The following is a 14,883-nucleotide window of genomic DNA, read 5'->3' on the forward strand; positions in this document are numbered from 1 at the left end:
TATGCCTCCCATTTTAAGGGTAAGGTCGGGTAAATAGCTGGGGACATAATCCTGCAAAATGAAATTCACTCCTACTTGACTTCAGGGATAGTAGATAGGTTGTTCCCTTAAGTACTGACTCCTAGTTTTAAACAAGGGGCTCCACCCTCTCTATGACTGAGAGGGTCTCGATTTAGTGGTAAGACCACAAACCAATTGTTTATTAGTGGAACAGTGGAGATTTACGGAGCAAGATGTATTACAGGGATAAAACGGTAATTTTAACCTGGCTTTAAATACGAACAACCTATGAAGGATCAACTTACTAATTATGGTTAAATCAAATGGATAGAAATATATCAACAGTGAGGAGAGTGCAACTACTAGGCTTTAGTGGAGTGTCCTGGTAGTTAACGAATGTTGGTTAATTTGGTTAAAAAAGTTTAGTCAATTAATCTCAGATCGTTGGAGCTCATGATCTGAAGGTTCATTAGGTCCCTTTACTAGCTTATAAATGGAGACGTTGTTCATGTAACGTCGGGATGTTGTTCTTCGTCCAACCCAAAATGCGTACGTGTGCCAGCCAACAGTCCAGATGGATTTGGTTTGACCGGTTCGAGTCATTTTGGACTAGTTCAGCATTTTTTCAAGCCTTAAAGGTCTGACTTAGGTGGTTTGGAGCCAATTCAAGTGGTCTAGTGGCGGTTCAAGACTTGTTTTAATTATTTTGTAATAATTTAGCTTGTTTGCTTGCTTAGGATGCCAAAACTAATCCATATCAATGTATATTTAATTATTTATGCATTATGAATGTATGTTATGATTAAATAAATCTTGTATGTGCATAATGTATGCCATGTAGATTTAAAATCCCACCACCAGAAAGCATGTATCATGCATTGAAAATATGTTATAATTTGTTATAATATATAGTATGCATGATTTAGGGTTTCGTGTGTTTAATATAATTTGTTGTATTAAATTATGAAATACTTGGTATATGTTATGGATGGAATAACATGTCTACAGTTTTATAAAGTGTTATAAAATGAATTAGACATTTAAAATCTATAACAAAGATAAGATGCATGCTCACCTAGGGTTAACACATAACAACTTGTTTTAATTAGTTAAAATATGTCGTTATCTTGTAAAACTATGGTTACAAACTCACTCGGTCTAAATCATGTCTAAGGCTAGAGGTATTTAAGTTGACGGTTTATAGAACACCTGCTACCTAGGGATTTTAGCCGGTTCTTGAGTGTTGTTAACCTGATTTTATGAGCATACGTAAGTGATTTGAGGTAATAAATTGGTTTATCACTTAGATGTTGTAGGTTAAATCCAAATATAAACGTTATACTTGGATAATCACCTAGACTTAGGTTGTTTTTAGCTGGAATATACCTGAGCAAACATTTACCCAAAACAAATAGAACACTTTAGTGGAAGATTAATAATATTTACGATATTTTTTTTAGCTCTGACGTCTCTAAGAATTCACATCAGGAGGTCCATACTGGATTTCGTGTCACTTTTACCATGACTGCTTCATTCGAAAAGTGTTTGCATGAGTCAATAACAAGGTGAATAGGGGAAGTAGTTCATAGTAAGTGGGTGAAGGGAATGTGTCAACATATTCTGCGATCTCTTCCATTAGGTTGCACCGTGAGATTCCTATGTTCCATGTGTGTCATTTTTAGACGACTACCCATTTGGAGGTTGTAACATAGGGATCAGGAAACCGTAAACTTCATAAATGAATAGGGTTTTCTAGTTTCATCTTCAGCATTATCTTCCAAATCGGGGAGCTTGTTGATACCGTTCTCTGAAATCTAAAAATGGAGGTCAAACTTACAAGAGTTACTAAGTGTTGGTAAGTTCTTAACCGAAAACGATAACTAAATGACTATAGGAATAAATAGTTATTCTGGCATTAGTATTTAGTCAAGAATGTCTTGCTTCAGTGAAGGAGTATTTGACTGCCCCTCTGTAGCATCTATTTTGACTCACTAAAGTATCGTTGCAATTAATAATGAAATATGGGTACATTATTACTTTTGCTAAAATAAAATTGGATTTAAAAGTAGTTTACTAATAGAATTTATTTATGTTTTTAGCATGTCGAATTCTATCATCTAACTTTTATCTTCTGATAAGTTTAATGGCGAACGTTATTCAACCTAGAAATCAAATATCAATATAATACTAGTTGTAGATGATTTAAGGTTTATTTTAACAATGAAATTTGATTATAATCAACAAATGAAGCGCATTTTAAAGAATGATTCTACTATTCATGCATGAGTGAGCCTAGAGCCTTGCTAGTTAAGCTTGCACGACCTGGAAAAGTTTTATAAGGTTCTCAAACCATTTTTCCCTACTCTGGTCCGATTATCGACCTCGAACATACCAAACTTGCAAACAAAAGGCAACACTAAGACAAGGGTGCCTAAACTCACGCACACAGATTTTAAAAAACATTTCTTTTACCTAGAGGGCTAGCTTTCACACTTAACCGTTGGGAACCTAACCACTTTTTTCTCGCGGGGCCCTAACTAGACATGACAGAGGTAGCTCTTTTCACCTCTATCCATGCACACATACACACTATTTTTTTTTGCAGGCAAGCTAGCTTTTGCCCTCTTTTTATAATTTTTATAATTTTTTTATTAATTTTTCAAGCAATGAATTTTCTTTTCTTATCTATATTTTTTTATTCACACACTAGGCCCATTTTTTTATCCACTTTGTCTAGTTTTGCTCTAAAACAAGTAAGGTTACTCCTTAGTCAAAGGTGGGCCTTTCGGGGTGACAACAGAAATACAAACTAAATAATACAATTCTAAGCATGCAGAATTTTGCAAGAACAATGACTTAAAGATGCATGAGATAAGAAATTTATTTAAAAATGGACGTAAAATTCATGATTATGCTCTCATAACATTCTTTCATGCAAATTTTATCACAACAAGAGTGGATCATACACTATTCATCATAACAAACTAAGCAACAGAGCAGACAAACATTCAAAACACACATATCAATCAAGAAATATTGTTCGAGCACAATGCTCAAGAACTTCATATCAAATCAAAAGTACTCAACGGGTACCCCACCCCTAACTTAAAATGATACATTGTCCTTAATGTATCCCTAAATAAAACTCTAAAGTAAAAAGTACAAGGGAATAGAAAACCTCCTTTGATAACGTTCTTGCGCACAGGGTGATGGTTGGGTTACCACTCTCTTCAATTTGGTTTTCTCTCTTTTTAGGCTTTAGAGAGACCTACAAAAAAGAAAAACAAAAACAAAAGAAAACTATACACATAAAAAAAAAAGTTAGTTTAAATTCTACTCCTCGAAAAAAAAAAAAATTTGTCATCTAGCTGCCTCTAAGAAGCGCAAATTTTTAACGTAGGTCGGTTGCTTGACATGACCTGTCCCTTGTCAAGGTATAAAAAAATTCTCGTATTTCTCTGGTCCCTTCTTGGATGAGTCAATATAGCCAGGTAACGCTATAAGGGTTCCCATCTTTTGAAAAGAACCAGACAGGTCGAATTTGTGATTTTTTAGATTTATAAAAGAAAGAGGAAATAAAATAAAAGACTCAAAGACTGATTCTTCTGAGAATAAAGACTCTGACTCAACTGATTTGCAAGGAAAAGATGAGTAATATTAAAAAATGTAAAAAATACTCGACGAAATAACAGATTGAGGCTTGGAAGCCTCTAACTCTGTTACCTGAGACTCCTTGAAATGAGGCATGGGCTCATACTTTGTCTTACTAACTTGTTCTGGACATGGCATGAGATAGAGGTCTTCTTCATCGAAAGGGTAAAATTCCTCCACGAACTCAGCCTCAGTAGTATAAACATTGTGCAGATCTAGTCTGTTCTCCAGCGTAAGCATGGAATTTGCAAGCTGAGGAACATGACCAACCTCAACAAGCATGGGGGCTTGAGTCTCCAAGTGAGAATCAATAGAATCCTACACTTATGAGAAGAACTGTCAATAAGTTCATACATTAAAGAACTCAACGTCATACCTTGGCTTTGAGTTCGAGGAATCAGCTATTCAATAGAGTGATTGATGCTAATCATTTCACTACTTAGCTTGGTAGTCTTAGAAGATGGTTGCAACAAGGACTCTTTAAGTCTCCCAACTAATTCAGTGATCTGAGAAACAAAGTCACTAAGACCCTGAAACTTAGCTCTAGCTTTAGATCCGAAATAGAAGCTATCCTGTTGAAATCTCAAGGATTCTTGATGACTAAAGTAAGGTTCCTGCACATACTTGTAAGAGCTGTTAGAAAGTTCCCTAACCAAATCTTCTAATAAAATACTTGAATTGGAGAAGGAGACATGCATCGATAATGGAGTTTGGTTAGGCATCTCCCAAGGGAGATAATAGTCACGCTTAAGACCATGCAAAACCTGTAATTGCCTAATAGCTAAATCTTGAACAAGGGAGGTTAGTTGTGAAACTTGATTTATAAGCTCATTGAATTCCCTTGCCTCTTGTTCTCTTTGATGAGTTGCATTCCTCACACGAAGCATATAGTAAATGTTCAAATCATTTGCCATGAGAAAATAAGTATACACAAGAAAAAGAAAAATACTTTTGAAGTCTTGTTTACAAGTCAAATCCAACTAAAAAAGATTTATTGGCTTGCCTTCTGACAATGGCGCTATTTTGTTCGGGCCAGGATTTTACGTCGTAAATAAACGCAGACTCTATCAAAAGAATATTTATAAATCACCGAGCGACTATTTATACTACTAGGTAGCACAAGTGGCAAGAACGAGGTCAAAGATGTGGATTTGACTATTTAAAAACAGTAAAAATGGGGTTTTGTTTTTGGATAAAATGAAAATTGTTGGGAATGGTGTCCTAAATCTCCTAGTAGTCTCGTAGTTTGTAAACTCTATAAACATATTGTTATTAATAAAATAAGTGTTATTTTATAAGCATTTACTCAATCAAATAAACTAAGATCTAAGATTATTTTATGTAACTTAAGCATGCATGTGGAGACATACAAGTGGATCGTGCTTTAAGTGATAACCTAAATGGTCTGTAGTATATGGATAAAGAAGGGATACCTTATCCTGGTGACACAACGAATACGACCCGCTTTGTAGATGTTATAAGTGTTTTAAAGTGCTACAAATGACCTGATCCTGATCATTCATGTGGAGACATGCGAGTGGGGTATCCTATACAAAGAGCTTGTATAAGACTGGACCACGAAATGATTAGTCTCTTTATATAACGCCGTTAATAATAAAGACTTACATTTCACTAGGATGACCATAAGTGACATGACCTGAATCCTGAGTGAGTTGGGAACTCCTGCCTATGAGGGTGGTCCTTTGATTTGTGTGGGTGAGATTGACCAGATTGCCAACTTAACAAGCCTGCCATTTTGGAGTTTCGTCTGATTAGGGAACTGGGAACTCAGTTACACAAGACGGAATTCACTCCTTCCCCGAAGTAGGGATAAGTAGATAAATTGCTCCTTTAGGGGTTGATTCTGGGTCTTGAACATAGTGGCCACACCCTCTCTTGGGAAGAGAGGATTTAGTCATAGTAGGACTATGACTTATTGTTCATTAGAGAAATCAGTGGTACTTAAGGAGTTAGACGTAACTACAGGGACTAATAGCTGGTAGAAATACAAGTTATTGTAGCCTTTTATTTAGAATTATGAGGGCTAACAAGTAGAATATGCGGTGATAATACTAGGAATTTATGTGAAAAGTGAGCTTGCGTCGATCAGCACGGAAAATCTCTGCTAACCCAATATTATGCGTTATTCTGCGTCAAAATGTCTATTTTTGTAGCTATCGCAGGACTCGATCGCATGCGTTGAATCCCAGACCATCGCAAAGTTGATGCATGCGTTCATCGCATGGGTGTTGCGGATATTGATCGCATGCGTTCATTGCATGGATGTTGCGGGTACAGAGTAATAACCACATAGAAGGGTGATCACAAGGTTGGTGGAATGTGATAGTACTTCAGAAAACAAGCATGAACGCATACCTTGGGAGTACCAAAAAAATGATGTTGACATTTCACCTACCGCGCCGAAAGTGGCAGTGATTCAGAGCGGGACCACCAATGCTGTCGGCGTTTGAGCTCTATAAATAAAGCTGTAGAGCCCAAATTCAAGGCATCCGAGCTTCTGCCTTGAGGCATATCCTTGTGATCATAGATGAGAGCGTGAGCAAGACATTCTTTGAGAGTTCTTCGTTACTTCAACCCATTCCGAGTGACGACCGGAGCTTTGCCGGAGATAGATCTCGAGAGAGTACTCCACTGCCCCTCCATGGCACCACCGACAGCCTTGACATACATCTAATGGAAGCAAGAGATTGCCTACATCTAGCCCTCCATCTTTCTTCTTATCTTTGTATTGTATTACATTTTGGCTTAAGACATTAATACATTTTGTAATCAATGCATCTCTTTATTTTCTTCGACACCATCTTCATTATCTCCTTTATCATTCCTTACTTTCATTGCAATGAACTAAGTAAAGATTGCAAGAGTTATCGCATACTCAATCATACGGCATAGACATATGAAGCATGTAGCAAACCACCGAGAGGTGTGCGTTGCGCGAGTATAGTGAGTTAATCCTCTTTGCTTAGCATGAGGTTGTGGCAACGTTTGTCTATGAGCTGTCGCAATGCTTGTCTATGAGCTGATTAGCCGCGACTAACTGCCCGAGAGGATAAGTAGTGGGAACTCATTAAGCAAAGTAAGCAGTGTTCCTAGAGATAGGAATAATCTTATGTTCAACACAACCATGCGTTATAGAAATATAAGCATGTGGCTGACCACCGAGAGGTGTGCGACACGTTAGTGTGGTGAGCTGGGATTACCCTTGCACTCAAGCTTAACGCCGTAGTGAATTTATCCCCTCCACCATTTTTATCTATTTTTCCATGCATCTTATTGTGCGTTAACAGTTGCCGTGTCTCTACCAATTCTTACAATCATACTTCCATTACTCAATTTGTTTAGTTAGGAGTAGGAGTAGTGCATAGTCTTTTAACTTCCTCATTTTTTTATTCATTGCCTTAAACACATTACTTCGCAACATTTAGTTACAAGTCCCTGAGTTCGACCTTGGATCACCCCGAGAAATTTGCGATCTCGTTATACTTGGCGAGAGAGCAAAAAACCTTGTGATAGGAACGAATGATCATCACATACACGATTAATGCATATTCTTTAGTTCATTGCATGATCATCGATGCATGGAGATCAACGCATAGCATAAGACATGCATCGCATATTTTCCTCCCATCAAGTTTTTGGCGCCGTTGCCGGGGACTTGGCAGCTAATAGTTTGTTAAGTTTTGTGTTTTCACAGGCACCCTTTTTATCATGGGCATATTGTAGCTTGTGCGACCAAGTTGCAAACAATATTTGAGTGAAGGCGATGCATCGAGAGCCAATATTGACCCTGAGATAGAAAGGCCATCCGTCGCACGAGTTGAAAGTAGTCTTAGGTGCATGTCAATCAACATGCGGCCATCAAATGCTGGAAGCTCTCATGGTCAGGACGAGTCTCTTGACTTGAGCAGTTGAGATCAATCTCCTGCATGGAAGACTCCTTGCGGTGGCTTCACTCCAATTTCTCCAGGATCTTCTTCTACTCTATCTTTACCTTGCTTTCCTAGTTAACTTTAGTTTATTTATTTGATTATTGTTATTTTGGATTTGTGGCTACTTTCTTGGATGTGGTGTGCATTCGCTCCATGTGAATGCGATAATAATTCCTCTCGGAGCATGGTTTCAACGGAAGAGACCTCTCCATCATTCAACGCATTGCTATGACCGCATGAATTCTAAAGTATGGTCGCAATTGTTATTTTTCTCGTAGGTTTATTTCTTGTTATCTTTTATGTATTATCCTTCTGAAATTCTCTTTTGTCTGCTTGCCTACCTTTGTGTTGATAAATTAGCATCCATGATGATACTTATCATTCACTCCATCCGCTAACTAACCATTGCAAGGCTCACCTCATTTTAATAGCTTCTTCAAGGTTTGTCAGTCTAAGTTTTATCATGTGCAAACCTCTACTCAAACATCTTTTACCGCATTCCTGAACGAATTTATTTTTAGTTTTTCGGTAAGAGCATTGCCACTTTCTAAGTTTGGGGGTAGCAGTGATCCGGGCAAATGCGTCTATCACATTGCGATGCCAAAAAAATGGTAATAAAAACTCCACTGTCAGCACAAAGGGGAAACCCAAGCTGATAAGAGTTAAAATTGTGAAAGGCACTTACCGTAGTTGGATACTTCGCATGACACCCGTGCAGATAAGCCAAAACGAAAGTAAGTGGCCAAGATCAACGCATAAGAACAACTTCTCTGTCTGGCGCAGCCCTAAAACGGTAAATTGGCCCAACTGTACTTATGAGTGATTTGTGAAGGGTTATCGCATTGTTGATTGGTTATATCCAATTGACAAAAAATAATATTTGTAGTGCGAAGAGTGCAACTGTCGGTCTTTAGTGGAGTGCCCGATAGTTAACAGATGGTGGATATCGTGATTAAAGAGTTTAGTCAGTTATTCATGTACAGTTGGGGCTTCAAGCTACAGGTCCATAAGGTCCCCTTGGTAGCTCAATGGATTCAAGTTGAGAATCAGATTTTGGGTTAGTTTAAAATGTTCAAATTAACAAGAGGGAATTTGATTATATATGATATAATTAAATTAATTCAATTATATATGATGTAATTGATTTAATGTATTTGATACATTATTTGATTGGAGGAATTAATATGAATATGATTTGTATTAAATACCATAAAATAGAAAAAGAACTGTGGTTTATATGTTGCATATGATGCAATATTAAAACTATATGTTATAAATATAATATGATAAGTTAGTTATTGTATATATTTATAATTTATTAATTATATGATAAGTAATATTTCTTTTTTCACAATAACCGACTTGAGTGGGAGGTTGTTTGCGGTTTTATGGTAACTGTGAGATAAAAAGAAAAATTATTTTTTCAAATCATTAATTCGAAACATCTCACAGAATCACTATCGAGTAAAAAGGTTTTACTAAACGATAGTATTAAAGAGTCTAAACGATCAAGCGTCGAGTTACTATACGATAGTACTCGTTACTACACGATCGAGTATCAAGTCCATATGATAGGCTTCTTCTTCTACATGATTGTTTGATCGCATACCCAATCGTCTACTCGATTTTTACCTCCTTCTTCCCTCTATCTAAAATCATACAGAGCCCACAACTCCTAGATTCTCACACCGAGAATACCAAGGTAACCTTGTCGTGGTGTCTTATTCTGTTCGAGGATCAAGGATCGAGTTATACTTGCTGGTGATCGAGGATCTTCCAGTTGCTCGTAGAGATCGAGTTTTGATCGTTGCATTCGAGTTCCTGTTTGGACTCGTTCGAGTTTGATTGAGGGAAATACGTGAAGAAAGAGTTTTTCAAAGGTTTTATACTTGATCCCCCTGTATTTACTTTCAAAACATGTTGTAATTTTATCTTTATGCATAATTGTTTTTGTATGACTGTAAATGTATGTGTTCTTTCTCAATGGAGTTTGGAACGATCCGCTTCCGCTTACTAGTTCTCTAGTTTTAGAATTCCTTAAAAAACATGCAAGAAATTAATGGTGGTTTATCTAGTTCTCATATCAAAATATACATTCAATGCAATTCCTATCATCGTTTTCTGCAAATTAATAATGCAATCGAATTATGAATGCACAACTACTCACTCGATTCGATTGAACTAGACTCCACAGTGGCGGACCACTAACAAGGATCTAGCCAAGAAAGCGTCCTAATTAATAATTAAGGTTGGAACGCCAATACCCTAACTAATTTACATGATTCTAAATTTTATTGGGTTCAATAGCGGTCATATAGAACTAAAAACATATGCATTATGATTTATGATTCAATTGTGTCAATTAATTGTCAAAAAAACCATATTCAATTAATCAATTTTATCTTTGCACCTAGCAATTAGCACATTCTAGGAATCGCCATCAAATGCCTAATTAACTATTGCTACTTAGGTGATCTTAACTAGACATTCATATGCAAGAATAAATTTAAACAACATACTCATGCAAGATTGTGATAAAACTAAAAATCATAGCCTAACATGCTCATGAGTGAAAAGTTATCAACACAAACATGCTTTAAGAAATTAAAATTGATTCAAAGAGAACATATATAAATTCAGAATGCAATCCTTAGTTAAGAAAAGAAAACTCAAGAAATTACAAAGAATTCTTAATCTAAGAAACTAGATAAAAATTATCTCAATAATCCATAGACAAATCAAAGAGATGATCCAATCCAAACTTACAATCCAAAATAAAATCAATAAAACCTACCTAGAGAGCTATCATGCAGCCACAACACCATTTTTGTTTTATAATTAGATCTGAAGACTTCAGGCAATGTTGGTCATAAGGGTTACATTTGTTCTCTCTTTCATTAATTATTCTTATGCTTTAGATTTGAGCAACAATTAAAATTTTAGAAATATTCTTAATGCATCATATTTCTAGGGTTCATTCTTCATGCCTACGAATATTCTTGCATATTATATTATCATTATAATAACTAATAGATTTACCGAATAAAAAGATTATAAACATTATAACCCACTCCAACACAAGATCTAAATTTGACACAACCTTGAATTCTTTAACACCATCAAGAATTTAGCATCTTGTTAATAGGATGACTAAATTACCTAGGTAGTTGACAAAAACAGGATAGTAAAATCGTGGACGAAATCTATGATTTCCACATGTCCTCAAAATCGTGGACTCAGTCCATGATTTACCCACATGCTTGATCAACCCTTTCCAACCTTGGAGTCCATGTTGCCAAGTGTCAATGTGTCCACGATTAAAGGTAAATTATGGACCCCGTACATGAGTTATTATATATATAATTTTTTGTAATTTTTACTTTAAATGTTGGATACAAACATACGTATTCAGTACATGAGTTTACCTACATTTAGAGGCAGCAGGCAACAACAAATAGTGGAGGATGGCGACGACAGAATGAAAAGGAATAACGAGAGAAAGTTTAAAGTTCGGTGGAGTTCTACATCAAAATAAAAAGTCATTAAATCCATAGATCTATATCATAATATAGACAAGATATTAAAAAAAAGAAAAAAACTACGTAATGAGGAATGGTAAAGGACCAATATGGACAACCACAGATATGGGGACAAAATGAAAATGAAGGAAAGGAAGTTTAATTCGGTAGAGAGAAAAGTGGAGAATGATGGGGTATTAAAATGAAGAAATCGTGGACCAAGTCAATGATTTCCAGGTAGGACATGTGAGTAAAACCGTGGACCTGGTCCACAATTTGCATGCCACGTGGGCTAATTTTATGAAATCGTGGACCTATCTATAGTTTTCCTAACTATTTTTTAAAATACTTTACCCCAATCTATTTTTGTCTTTATTTATTAAAATAACATTGTTTTTTTTTAAAAAAATCCTTGATTTGTGTGTATGTGTTGGAGGAAGCAGGGAGGAAAATTGATGAAGAGAGAAAGGAATATGGAATTTGGAAAATAAATTAAATGTCGGAAATTACTTTAATAGTGGATGGTTGGAAAATACTATCTATACTTTGAATTCCAAAATTTTGAATACTTTTTTATTATGCCTAATTCATTTTTTTTTTTTAATAAACAGACCAGAAATTAATACATTACAATAAAATTAAGTCTTTGAATGATGACCGAATCGAGATCTAATTAAACGATTAAGAACTTCTAAAAGAAAGTATGTATAAATTTATGGATGACTTTTAAACAATTTGAGTTCAATCCCAAATTATCTTTCAAACAATTTGTGTAATATTATTGCGTATTAAATAAAATTAATATATATATATATATATATTCAAAAATCGAGAAAATCTATTAATTTAAATAATATTAAACTCCTTATGCTCAAGCCTTGGATTTCTTTTTGTTCTATTACAACCAAGACTGAGAGAATTCAATAAATAATAAATAAGTGAATACCTACCTAAATACCATGCTTAAGAATTTTGGACGAAAACATTAGTTTTAAATTTTAGTTTTTTTAATACAACAAATGTGAGATGTAAAATTATGATAATTGAACTTCAAAAAAAAGAAAAAAAAAAAAGAAAGAAAGAAAATATATTACCATTAGGTTTTGTTTATGTTAGCCATTTTAAAATTTTGATTATATGTTTGATGAGTTCATAAACTTTAAAATTCAATCATGGAAGATTGCCATCTCATATAATTTCGTACATAAAATGGTAATAATGATATAGTATGTTTATTACAAAGATTTTGTAGAAGTTCTCAAGCATTGATTTATATCATTAAAATTTTTAATTTTATGTTTAATAAGTCACTAAATGCAAGTTCTTACTTCTTTCTTTTTTTTAGTGACTCTAATGTTCCTTAAGTGGTGTAAATCAAGCTTGAAGTACATTCTTCATCCTTTAAGTTTGAACTATTCACTTAGGGAACCTTTGACACGCGATAAAAATATAGATTTGAATTAAATTAAATTGGTAATTATTATCTGAAGAGTCAAATTGTCTGTATTTAGGATGTAAAATTTGGTTGAATTGGTAATTATTGTCTATATTGGGGTGCTGAGTGGAGTTGAGTAAAATCTGTATTTTGAGTGCAGAGTTGAGTTGAATGTAGTTTTTGTGAATAAAATTATATATTAAATCTTGCTAACTTAACGTTATTATAAAAAAAAAAAAGATTAATGTTATACTCATAAACGTTGAATAACTTGATAACATAACAGTTTATATTTATATTTATATAATATGCATTGTCTATGTAAAATTGAAATTGTGCATAGAATATTTACCTTCATTTCATAATAATATTGAGAAGATGATAGTATAGTAAAATTACACTCTTTTGAACATCACAAAAATAATATCAAACGACCGAATATGTAGTCGTTCAAAAAAAAAAAAAAAAATTCACAAAATATACATTTTTAGGTTGAAATATTAGATGATCAATCTAATGGGTTCGAGCAAGTAGGCGGATGCAATACCATTCCTCGCAGTCCGTCTTTTGTATGTTTGTGCCAATTATATCAATTAGGTCGCATCTATCATTCTTAGTTAGCCTCTTCAATACCAAATATGGCCTGATTACCTCCTTATGACGTCCAAATTCCAACTCATACTTCATTATAAAAGAATGGAAAGGTAATGGTACCTCTTTCAACATAATAGTTCGATTCATGACCACCTTTGTATGAACGTAAAAACGGTGAAGTAAGATAAGGAAAGAAACAAAAACAGATTAGAACATGTAATTCATTCCAAAAGATTGAAATTAAAAGTGTTGGAAAAAAAAAAACAGATTCGAAGATGGGTAGGAGGGCTTACCAACAATCCAAATAAACAGATTCTCAAAATTGAAGTGGGTAGTAAGACATGATAGATTATGGGGGTGGTTGGTAGTGGAGTTGGGTGCACTTAAGTACACCAACCGTCGGTAATGATGAACAGTGACTTCATTAAACATAATGAAGAGGGAGTAAATCTTGAATTAACTAATTAAGTAAGGCGAAGTTGGCAAAAATAAGTGGCTGGATTTTTTTTTAATATTATACAATTAATATTGCATTAATTAAGATGTAATATATCACACGAAATTACTGAAAGAAAAGGAAAAAAAAAAATCAGAGACCCTAGAGTATTAATTTCTTCTTTCATTTGAAGAAATCCAACTACCATAAAACAATTAAAAAAAATTCCAATACCATTTTTTTAAAAAAAAGAACAAAAATAGAACAAAAATAAGGAATTCCAACTCCAATAAACAAATTGTACATGAAGTCTAGTATATAATCGAGAAAACAAGAGAACAAGATAAATTAACCGAAGACAATATAAATTAAAAAAAAAAAAAACAGATCACCAAGGAACTCAAACAAGGAACTAATGCTTTATTTATTTATATATATATATAATACAGATCAATGCACAAAACATCGAAGGATGAATTAAGAGGAGAAAATGGGAAAGCATGAATTAAATAATCATCATCAGCCTTTAGAAGAAAATGATAGAAGACAATCATTGCATACCAAATTTGAGGAAGAGCCAAAAAAAAAAAAAAAAATTAAAAGAAATCAAAGATAAAAATTGAACACAGAATAAAAAAATTGTACTAAAAAAATCCAAGAAAAAAAAATTAAACACAGAATCATAAAATCGAACCCTAAAAAATCCAAGAAAATTTGAAGAAAAAAAATTGAACACAAAATCATATAATCTAACCCAAAAAATTCCAAAAAAAAAAAAAAATCTAACATGCAAAACCCTACAAATCTAACATGCAGGAAAAGTAGATCCAAAACAACACAAAAAATAACAGAAAACCCTACAAATCTACATATCTACAAATCCAAAACCCACGAAAAGAATTCCAAAAAAGTAAATCCAAACAAAAACTCCAAAAGAAAGTAGGCCTCAACAAAAAAAATTCCCAAAGGATGCCGGCATTGAATGAAAAACTACGGAAAAAATAGTAGATCTGAATAAAAAAACCCTAACAAAATTAAATCTAAACCATGATTCGAAAAAAGAGTAGATCTCAGGCAAAAATTTTATACAAGAAGAGACAATCATAGGAAGACAAAAAAGATGTTACCAATTGGATAAAGAAGAGAGAAAATGAAAGAGATAAGAATGAAAAAAATGTGAAACGCCAGACGAGGGAGAGAAATGTCAAAATAGAGTTAAGAGAGAAGTAAGAGAAAATAGATATTATTAGAGTTGGTATTTTGGGAGTAAAACTGTGGGTTATTAAACCTATTATTTTC

The 14,883-nt window shown here is 34.0% G+C and overlaps 1 long non-coding RNA gene across 1 annotated transcript; it reads right to left on the reverse strand.

Moving 5' to 3' along the window:
• Positions 1-12,887: 12,887 nt before the first annotated feature.
• Positions 12,888-14,828, reverse strand: LOC150035466 (uncharacterized). The gene is made up of 2 exons (XR_016530078.1): positions 13,442-14,828; positions 12,888-13,301 (listed from the first exon to the last, which is right to left on the reverse strand). It is a non-coding gene; the product is annotated as an uncharacterized LOC150035466 (long non-coding RNA).
• Between the last annotated feature and the right edge of the window lie 55 nt (positions 14,829-14,883).

Source organism: Benincasa hispida, chromosome 6 (assembly GCF_027475165.1).
Source record: "Benincasa hispida cultivar pf3 chromosome 6, pf3_genome.v1.1, whole genome shotgun sequence".
Classification (NCBI taxonomy): domain Eukaryota; kingdom Viridiplantae; phylum Streptophyta; class Magnoliopsida; order Cucurbitales; family Cucurbitaceae; genus Benincasa; species Benincasa hispida.